This window comes from Protomyctophum parallelum (assembly GCF_964188405.1).
Source record: "Protomyctophum parallelum genome assembly, chromosome: 11".
Taxonomy (NCBI): Eukaryota; Metazoa; Chordata; class Actinopteri; order Myctophiformes; family Myctophidae; genus Protomyctophum; species Protomyctophum parallelum.
The window spans coordinates 32,777,123-32,788,289 of NC_139707.1; the positions used below are offsets into that span (position 1 = coordinate 32,777,123).

Consider the following 11,167-nt stretch of genomic DNA (forward strand, 5'->3'; position numbering starts at 1 on the left):
TGCCTTTGGCTATGTGTACCAAAGGTCATGCTTTTATCACAAACTGAACGATTGTTATATGCTGCACTATGAGGACTTTAAAGAGCTTGGTTTATTCACACTATATTGAACTTATGACTAGGCTACAACCTGCTCAACATGAACTAGACTAAAACACATTTAGATAGACAGAACATATATAACAGCAAAAAGGTATCGTCTAGACGGTCATAAATGATTCACACACAAGTTTGATATGAGGGTATGTTTATTTTAGAGAGTGGCGGCTAGGAGGGGGTTGTCCTTTTTCTCCAAGCAGACACTGCTCTGAAAACACTCAAAAACTCATTTTGGACAGGAGGTTGTTCCCCCTGGGCCTGCAACCCCTTCCTTTGAGGCAGAATTGAAATGCCACTGACGTTTGGCAAGCTTTACATGGTTCGACCTCCTTGGGCTCCACACAGCAGACCATGGTTTATGGCTTAGACGTCAGACCTAGATCTTCAAGGGTCTGTTGGAAACAAAGATACAAACAAAATAAATTATACACAAAACCTCAGATGTGGGGTCCCATGGAAAGATACATAATCAACTGACAAAAGTGTGAGAACCGCTGCTATACGCACCAGGCGTGATGCTCATTGACCGCACAGATTGATACACGCTTGTTCGGTCAGGAAGTTGTTGTTGTTGGCGCCGCAGCCCCCGTAGTTGAACAACTCGCACTTCTTTGTGCCTGTGTTGTTGAAGTGCCACCGAGGTATGAGGCCCTTGCACGGCCCATCCTCCTGCATGGGATCCAAACACCAGTCTTCTGATGGAGCTAAAAACAACAATATAGCCATTACAACATGACAATCACTGGAGGAAGAAGGACTAATATGTTTTACTTAGTATCAATACCATAATGAATACACTCTGTTACAAGTAAAAGTCTGGTATTCAAAATGGACTTACAAAAGTATAGCCATCAAAATAAAGTACCAAAAGTCATTATGCAGAATGTCACAATTAAGTGTTCATAATGTATAAACAAACGTCTATTTTATACGTAGCCAACATATAGGGATGAAAGTGGTTAATGCTTGTTTTGTAGTAATAGTCAACCTTTACAAAGTAACTAGTAAGTAGGCCTAATGTTTTCAAATAAGTAGAGTAATATTTGCCTCTGAGATGTAGTAAAGTAGAAATATTGAAAGTATTGTAAAGGAGAAGCTCCCAATTAATTTCTTTAAGGAATATTCTTTTTAAAATACCCAAATTTTTCACTAAAAAAAAAAAAAACATGTTAAAAGATTAAAGAAGAGTACCTGAAATTGCCATGTACTTTAATATTTTTTTAATGGAATAATCGGGTAAAATATACCCGGATTTTGACAAGTTGGATTTAGTGTTACAATATAGGAAGTATTGGAACATTTCGAATAATGTTGTTGGTTTAGCTTTAATAAATCTTCTCTTCTGGTCCTTTCTAGACGTGGGGGTCCGTGGGCCAAATATTGAACCACTGCTCTACACCAGTGGTTCCCAAACCTTTTAATGTCAAGGACCCCCAAATTGACATCAATTAGCCCCATAGACCCCCATTTGAAAATAATATGGCAGGGACCCCTCCATGAGAGAAGATTTCTACGGCTCCAAGATTGATTCTCAACCCGTTTAATTTCAAGGACCCCCAGTTTGACATGCATTACTCTAACACCCCCATTCAATGTCTATCTCTGGGACCCCCAATTTATATTGTAAAAGCAATGTTAATTTAACTCTGAGAGTGTACGAATGGAACCAAAGGGACCCGTCCGTGAGGGTCCATTTGTACACTCAGAGTTACAGACCCACAAGGGTCCATTTGGTTCCAAACTATCATTTAGCTGGGGACCCCCTGGAACTCCCTCAGGGACCCTCCCGGACCCCACTGCTCTGTATACGTACCAGGGGTGGGACATTCTTCGACACACTGTGCTTTGGTCTGAAAGTTGTTTCTGGTGGTGGAACAGTTGCCTGTGTAAATGAACGCTTCACACTCCTTTGAGTTAGAGTTGTACTGGAAGCGGAGGGCTGGATCGAGTTGGCTGGAATTTGATGGAATGCAGGTTCCGGCATTCATGAGATCAGCACAGGGCCCAGGGTCTGATGGAGATAAAACAGCATGGTAATGACATTTTCTAGTTGAACATTAGGCCAAAATAAATCACAAAATTATTTTTTATTCTTAGGGTAAAAATCACACCCGTGTGAAGTGAGGGGCACTAATATATTCAACATTGAAAAAAAAAAAGAACATTAAACGGGGCTAGCGCCTCAAAAAGAGATTATATAAATTGTGGATCATGGTAAATTCAGGGGTTGAAAGTTGGAGTACCAATAAAAACCTTTAAGGCAAAACAAATCTTATTTTTTTAATTATGCTTTAAGAAGCATGAATGTAACGTAGTCCTTCCACATGCTACGTCCAACCAGGGAAACTCCCCCCTGTCAGGTGTAAAGGAGCAACTTGGGTCCCTCAGGCATGAAGGAAGCATGAGTTCAAGTCCGTTGCTCTCCCCATGTCCCCCATATATGGGGACTAGGTTAGCGGAGGGTGTGTAGAGCCCAGGATCACATTAGATAATTGACAGGGGTGAAAAATTAGTTACAAAATTGTGGGATAAAATGTGTCAAACTAGGGGCTTGTCTAGCCACGATTTGCAACTCTAGATTTTTTTTATAATGGGCTTGTCTAGCAACTCTAGATTTTTTTATAATGGGAAGAATCTAGAGTTGCAATACCCTCCATTGACTCGATCCCTTCTCATCCAATTTGCGTTTGCGATCTGCTTGTATTAAACAACGTTAAACTCACCATCATTGCAGCTCTAGGCCAAGCTTGAATTATCCTCTTTCAATCTGCCAAGCCTTTGTGTCATACAAATCCACCGTAGACATGTTATGAGCTACTTTCTGTCAAGATATTCTATGCATGCGATTCTTTTTCCAAGTGTTGCAGTTTGGAAGCACACGTCCCTCCATTTCTATTAACGGGTCACGCTGCTGCCTCCTGCATTATGTGCAAATTCGAAACAGGTGGTACACTAGGGCCGTTCAGTGACTTACGACTAGTGCTTCCAAACTCCAGCACCTAGAAAAAGAATCACATGCACATAAAGTATCTCATAACATGTCTATGGTGGATTTTTATGAAACAAAAGTTGGGCAGATTTAAAGAGGATAATTCAAGCTGGGCCTAGAGCTGCAATGTTGGAGTTTAACATCATTTAATACAAGCAGATCGCAAACGTAAATTGGATGAGTAGGGAGTCAATGGAGGGTATTGCAACTCTAGATTCATAAAATCATTTAAAAAAAATCTAGAGTTGCAAATTGCAGCTATAGGGCTCGTCATGATTCTGAATCGATTCAAAGCATTAGTTTTGCACGAAAAACACTCCTTGGGCTAAAAAGCGGCCATGGCCTCTTGCCCAAAATGTGATGGAGTCAGCACATGGTCTGTGTGTGTCTGTCATGCATGCACACACGCAGACACACACATATATATATAGATGACATAGCACACACAAACACACCTGTTGTTGCTCCTGTCAGAGTCATCACAGCACAGAGAAGTAGACCCACACTCAGCATTATGTTTGAAGATGGTGGCCTTGAGAGCGAGAGGTTGAGATTTCTCTCAAGAGGAGGCAAGGCGGCTTCTCAAACCTTCAGTCGACTACGTTGTCCTTCCTGTGTTGAAATGCAGACACAGAAGCACTTTTATATCCAGTTTGTGATCAGCATGTGGGCGTGTCAGTCATTCACTCCCTCCCCCCGAGACCACGTGCCCTATTAGAGACAGGAATAATGTGCACACACTCATCTGAATACACAGTTTCTTCTAATTCATTATCGCTGGCCAGCATGGAAGTGACTGTGGGGAGTGGTGCGTTTTATGTGTGTCTCTACTATATCTGAATTCCTGGACATTGGAATTGTTTCAAACATGATTGTTGGTCACCTGTCCTCTCCTGTGCTGGCAATCCTCCTGTTGATTGGGAGGTGCCAAGCGCTGTAGAGGAGAGGGGTGTTTGTTCCTGTTTTATATTGTAGCTTTTCTAATTATACCAGGCCTATATAATGTGTTTGTAAAGTGGTAGGCCTACTTGAAATATGAAATGTAAATTGTATATGGTTTAAGTAATGGCCTTAGTTTGCCTTGTTTAAGTTAATTGCTACTAATTACTGTGAGTGTTCTTAGTATGAAAATGGTGGCTGAATCTGCAGACATGTAGTCTTATAAAATTATATACTGTGCACTCTGTGCACATCGAAAAGTAAGTGATTAGAAAACAACCTGTGATATGTCTTCATTTATATTCCTGAACCAATTATATGACAAAGGTCTCAATTGTTCAGAAATCATGTTTGTTATGAGCTGGTCCAACCAGCTCCATTCACTGGCATGTATTCATTGCACTTCCGGTGTTAGTTTGGCTCCCATGAAAGTGTCATGGCGCAGCCCAGTCACAAGACCATTTCCTTTCCTTCTCAAAGCTTCCTTGGAGCAGCTGAGCTAGGAAGAGAGCTGCTGGGGCCCTTCATGGAAGGGTGGCGCCTCAAGTTGCTGTTCTTTTAGCCTTTTGCCCGTTATTTTTTACATTTTTGGACAGTCCATCACTGTGAATATTGCACTGCCTGGTTGATGTTTGGAGACTTTGGGGTTAATAAAAACCAACAAAATGGACAGTTGTCTGATTCTTGGAGCCTTGGCCGTCCGGTCAACCTTTACAATCTGGATACAGTATTATATTACACATATTTAGGTAAAGCATACTAGCTCACTGGCTCACTGGATCCAATGACCATGCGATTGTAAAAGTTGTGCAGTGGTTCTATATGGGCTGTGGCGATAATTTTACCATGAATTTTACCACCAATGTTTTGGAACCATGAACTGTAGTTCAAATGAAGTATAAATCAAAACGTGACAGTGCAGGTATGGCCCCTCTGTTGGTTAACATGGTAGCATGCAGTATACCTCTGCTTTGGCCACAAGGTGGTAACCTAGCACCACAAATGGATCCCAGGTTGAACCAGTGAGCCACCCTGTGGCCAAAACAATCTAGGCAGGCCTACATTAAAATAAGAAAGGGAATACTGTGTACTGTAGGGCAGGTTATACTACACTACAGGGTCAGGGACTACGCACGCCAGGAACGTGTGTGTGTGTGTGTGTGTGTGTGTGTGTGTGTGTGTGTGTGTGTGTGTGTGTGTGTGTGTGTGTGTGTGTGTGTGTGTGTGTGTGTGTGTGTGTGTGTGTGTGTGTGTGTGTGTGCGCGTGCGTGTGCGCTCGTGTGTGTGTGTGTGTGTGTGTGTGTGTGTGTGTGTGTGTGTGTGTGTGTGTGTGTGTGTGTGTGTGTGTGTGTGTGTGTGTGTGTGTGTGTGTGTAAAAGTAGGCCTATCAATACCGCAATGTATAGAGATACTCTATTACAAGTAAAAGTCCAGAATTAAAAAAGTACAAATGTTGTTATCAGAAATAATGTAGGCCTACTTAAAGTAGGATACCAAGAGTAGAAACTACTCATTATGCAGAATGTCCCATAATTTAAAATGTATTTAAAAAGTGTTTTGAAAATAACAGATCTATACTCATTGTGAGCTTGTAGATCGGCTGAAACGTATAAAGGGCTGAAGTAGTTTAATGTACAGTATGTTTGTTTATTAATCAAAATCTACAAAGTGACTTGTAACTAAAGTTATCAAATAATTGCAGTGGGGTAAAAGTATATTTGCCTCTGATATGTAGTGGAGTAGAAGTGCAAATTGGAATTACTCCAGTAAATTAAAAAAATACCTCAACAATGTACATATATTGTACAGTACTTGAGTAAATGTACCACTGTAATATATGACAGTCTTCGTTGACGCCTGCAGGTGCGATAGCTTTAATGTTTCTATCCACGACCACCTGTGTTCCGTCAGCTTCCGGTTGTCCACTGGATCAGCAGACTTCGCATTCCAGAGCCGAGATGGTGAGATGAGTGATGGGGTGGGATTGGAAGTGTGTGCATTGTTTTCTGGTTCCACTGAAATCTCGAAAAATCGGCCATTCATTTTTCCCATAGAGATTTACTAAAATATTGATTATTTTAAGCCTAGAATCAAGCCATCCAGGATGAATGAATGAATTCATGAGTTTATTTCGAACATTATTTGAAAACAAATACCTTAAAACAAAACTGGAGGTTATGTAATAACCGTGATTATTTAAGTAACATTTGCGAGTGAATATGCATTAGGAGAGCAGGACAGAAAACATCTTTATACACTCACAAGACCCTATTTCAAGGTCTTGGGCTTTGTCGTGATGATGACGTGGCATGCACCCAGCGCCTGGGTATATAGCGGGGCCACGCCTACACGCGCCATTCAGTTACCTTTTTCTTCTGCTATAGGTCGAGGCCCACCGGGTCCCTGACCCAGGGGCCCGCTCATATGCAAGGAGCTGACAACTCAAGTTGCCTTATAAGCTCTGGTTCGTCCATTCTCACGGGCCAGACCCAGAGGTTCAGGGCCCTGAGATAAATTACAGATGTAGGTTAGTGGGTCTATAATACAGTCAATTACTTTCTTGATTAATATCATATAAATCCCGTTCCAATCGGTAGATGATTCATTCTTACACTTCTTTCTACAGCTTTCAAGTACATTGTGTTGATATTTCTAGTGATGTTCGCCTCAGCATCCTCACAATCACCTCAGCTAGATTTGGTCCTATATTTACAAAGAAGTTGTTAAAGCCACTAACCACATCATTCATGTTATTTAAAGACCTCTCATTGTCAATATAATATTCAGGGTAGCTATTTATTTAACCATTTCTGATAATACCATTTAATATCTTCCATATACCTGCAATATTGTTTTTGTTATTCTCTAATTTACTATAATACTATAATAGGATCCTGGTGAACTATGCCAAACTTCAATTCTCCCCCGATTACTGTAGCATAGGGTCACAGTAAGTGTGCACACAGGGTAGTGAGGGTACACAAATCCACTCTACTTATTCTGTCTTCCCAATCCAACTACAGGTCCTCATGCAGAGCAGTGCCAATGGAGTGTATTTATGCACTGAAAAACGATTGCGTCAGAAAGGTGACCGATAATTGCAAACCTCTCTGAGGCTATACGGCTGTGCTCCTGAGCAATTATTCTAACCATCTTTAACAAACGTGAAGAACCAGAAGGAGTACCACCGCTGCTATGCCTACCAGGGGGTTGTACTCCCACACAAACACATACGTATTTGACAGTTACTTGAACCCACAGCAACAACTAAAATCACAAAACACATCCAATCATTAAACGTATCTCTCACCCTATTTACAATGTGTCTCCCTAGTAGATTCCCAGCTAATGAGCCCCCAATTGTCATGACCTGGCGAAAACCAGATACAGATGGTTTTGAACACAAAAAGTGTATTGTTTTACACATAACCCAAAATCATACTATATCTATTCTACAGTATGAGGTGTGAGTGTCATCAGTGTCAGCGGATGGATGAGTGGTTCACTAGTAGGCCTAGTTGTATGGTGAAAGCAGGTGGTGTTTAAACACAGATGTATGATGTGCAGTGATGGAAGAAGTACTCTACTATGTTTTACTAAGTAAAAGTATCAATCAATACCCTGTTGTAGAAATACTCTCTGTACAAGTCTGGAATTAAAATGTACTTTGTAAAAGTACAAAAGTATTGGCATCAAAGTACGGTATACAAAGTAAAAGTATTCATTATGCAGAAGGTCCCATTCATGTCACATGTTTTGCTTTGAAAATAGCTGATCGATAACCACTTGTAGATCGGCTAAGTAGACCTATGTACTTTGTTGTATGGTGATGATCTACATATTAAATATAGATACAAATAGCAGCTCACAACACTCGCATGCGTGTGTGTGTGTGTGTGTGTGTGTGTGTGTGTGTGTGTGTGTGTGTGTGTGTGTGTATCCAGTTGTACACTGGGGTGTATATGTAACACCCGGGATTCAAACTCACCCCCCTTTTGACCTCCTCCCACGGGAAAACCCGATCCAGGTCAAGGCACCGATGTAACACCCGGGATTCGAACTCGGGTCTCCCACATGAAGGTCCCAATATTTTAACCACTAATCCAAAGGGATATCCCTATATGGCTCGGGGGAGATATTAGACTTTAGAGTCATCAGGCTGAAACAGTGAGTCACTTTGCTACTTTTGTTGGGGACTAGTTTGTTTCATGTCAGTGACCTCACCTGCCATCATGGCTATTTACTGTTCATCATGGCTAAGTAAAACCGCATGAACTTACCGCACGGCACAGCCTCCTTGTTATTGCCGCACAACAAAACAATATCCTCCACAAATAATAGTCTAGTAGGCCTATGTATTTTTATTTCCTTTTTCTTAAGCCCTCTGGCTTTCATCAGCGTTTATGCGATGATTGCTGTAATGTTAAATTATGTTCCCCAGTGTTGCTGAATCATAATATCTTCCATGGTTTAGTTAAATGCTTATTAGAGGGCTGACACGTGCTTTTGTTTGAATTTGCCTATAGGCATAATAATAAATAAGCATTTAAATGTATTTCATGAGTGCAATGTTCTCTTTCTTTAATTCGATAGGTAAAGGTTTCATCAGCAGCAAGGAAAAGAAAATTGGCAATTTTATGTCACATTCAATAATAATAATCCATAATCTCAAGCGAAGCTGTACTGTATCTCACGGAATGGTTTTTAATGAGACTGAATCAGACTGCACACACACACACCAACGGGTGGGTTAGTTGACGGTCTGTCTATTAAGTATGACCCCCATTGACTGAGGCCCTATCCACACATAGTACACAGGTCATTTAAAAAAAAACATAGATATAGATAGTTAGATAGTAGATAGATAGTTTTCATCATAAATACTAACTTTGAAATATTGGCAACTTCTGTCAAATATATTAGTGTTGACAGGCAGGCTGTTAGAACAGTTTGGACACAGCTGTCAAGCGACAACTGTGTTAGAAAACATGTGGACTAGGCCTGAGAAACCCCCAAATTGTGTAATGTATATAGGCTGTTATACAGGTAGCTATAGCTGGTCTCCTGTAATGCACATTTGTGTCAGAAGAGGGCATTGTAGGAAAGCCTAATATAAAAGAAATGGCATCCTTTCTCTTTTGTCAGTTTGTGTGAATAGTTTGACTTGATGAAGTCCAACATGGAATCAAAACCAAAGTATTTTTGATCATTTGAATACAGTACTTTATTAGTCAGAAATCTAAACAGCACGTGGCACAGTATAGTAAGTCATTAAAGCTAAAAGAACACAAAAAACCCCAGAGGACTTTCCATTGTGGTCATAAAAACATGAAGTATTTGTCTGGGGGTCCTTGAGGCCTTGACTCAGTGGCCTCTAGAGGTTGACAACGAAACGTCTTATTCAGTTCTTCCATGATAAAGCTTTGTTTCCCCCCCTTAAAAATTGTGGTCTTATGTTAAAGTTGCAGTAAGTTTTATTCTTTTGTTAAGACTAGAGTGGTGCCCGTGCCGTGGCCCGTGGCCTCTACAGTGGCACTGGCCTACTTGGAACGATGCAAGTTGGAAATGCATGCCCCAACCAGATTATGTCTGTGTCCCTTTTATGCCCATATATGGAGTTCTTTGTCAGGCATGCCCAAATATGGAGTCTATGCAGACGTCAGAATGATGTCAGAACAGTCCAGCTCCATATATGGACCCTGGGCAGGGGCCCTGTACAGACCCGGGCAGAGGCCTTTTTGGGCCGGTTCTGGACAACCGTGGGTCCGACCTACTTGACACCGGCCACTGCACCCCTTGTGGTGGTGTGGAACACGTGTGTTCTCGAGTTACCTGGATTACACACGTACGAACAGACAGAGACATGGTGCATTTATAGATAGATTAGATACTTGTTAACTAGTTCTTTATTCTGAAGGTAATCATTGATATTGTTTGTTTGTTCAGTAACAGTGTGTCTCTCTGCAGGACTTTAAACGGAAACTACCAAAGAGATAACTCATACAGGAACACAGGGTAAGTGAAATGGCAAGTGATGACATAAAGAAATTAGCTGGACACTGAAATTGAAGCTGATACTGTAAATGGCTATACCCACCTGAACAACAAGAAAAGAAGAACCGCTTTGTGGGTCCTTTATGTAAAAACTGCAGACATGTGCTCTTTGGAGAGGGTTTCAAATAATACAGCACACAAGTACACAGGACACATAAAAAGCTCTATACATTGAATTAGTCAAAATCAATGTGGAAGGAGGTAAGAAGGTGGCGAACTTTAAAGAGGACCCACGGGCCAGGCAGCTCTGTGCAGTTGAAGTAAAAAAAAAAAATCATGAAGATTAAAAACAACAATGGTTAAAAAAAATGACCAATGCGTTTCGGCCTGCATGGGCCTTCATCAGGGTCAACTGATGACCCTGATGAGTGAAATAGTGGATCAACTGTTTCCGCTATTTTGGAAATATATATTTCAGATGAGCATATGCTAGCTCCTCTGCAGAAAGGTGCCATTCTTAGTCTGTCTAGTTGTTCTTCCCTTCAGTCAGATGGGGTTGCTGTGGAGCCACGTAATGTCTGCCGCCACGTGCACCTCACAGTGCACCCCCCAACCCCCACCCACACACACACCCACCGACTCCCTCATGCACCCAGCACCACCAGAATGAGGGCTTGTTGGTGCACCATCAAGCTGATATGTGGAGTTTATCAAGGCAATTCCTTTTATAATCCTCCTGATGCTCGTTCCCCCTGTTTTATCTGTTTAATAGCGCTTCACGGCTACCGGCCATAAAAAACGTCTTTTTATTGTGACACCAAACACATTGTTTGGGGAATTGACCCTGCCTGGGTAATGAACAGTGGTGAATTTGCAGCCCTCGTGCTCCAAACCCCCACAGACGGGAGGGAGGCGGGAGGAAGAAAAAAAAAAGACGGGACAATTTTGACCCGAGCACGAGTGGGGAGAATATTTTACAAGAGGGGGTTGTTGTGTACGTGATGTGTGCACTTCATAGGACGAAACCAAGCTTCATAGGCAGTGAGAGAGAGAGAGAGAGAGAGAGAGAGAGAGAGAGAGAGAATCAATAGAGACATTTGGTCTATTATCATAATCATAAACACACAGTGCATGTGTGGGAGAATAA

At 41.5% G+C, this 11,167-nt stretch overlaps 1 long non-coding RNA gene across 1 annotated transcript; it reads right to left on the bottom strand.

Annotated features, from left to right (window-relative positions):
- Window positions 1-666: 666 nt before the first annotated feature.
- Window positions 667-3,671, bottom strand: LOC310866706. The gene is made up of 3 exons (XR_014569948.1): window positions 3,543-3,671; window positions 1,912-2,109; window positions 667-802 (listed from the first exon to the last, which is right to left on the bottom strand). It is a non-coding gene; the product is annotated as an uncharacterized lncRNA (long non-coding RNA).
- Window positions 3,672-11,167: the final 7,496 nt, after the last annotated feature.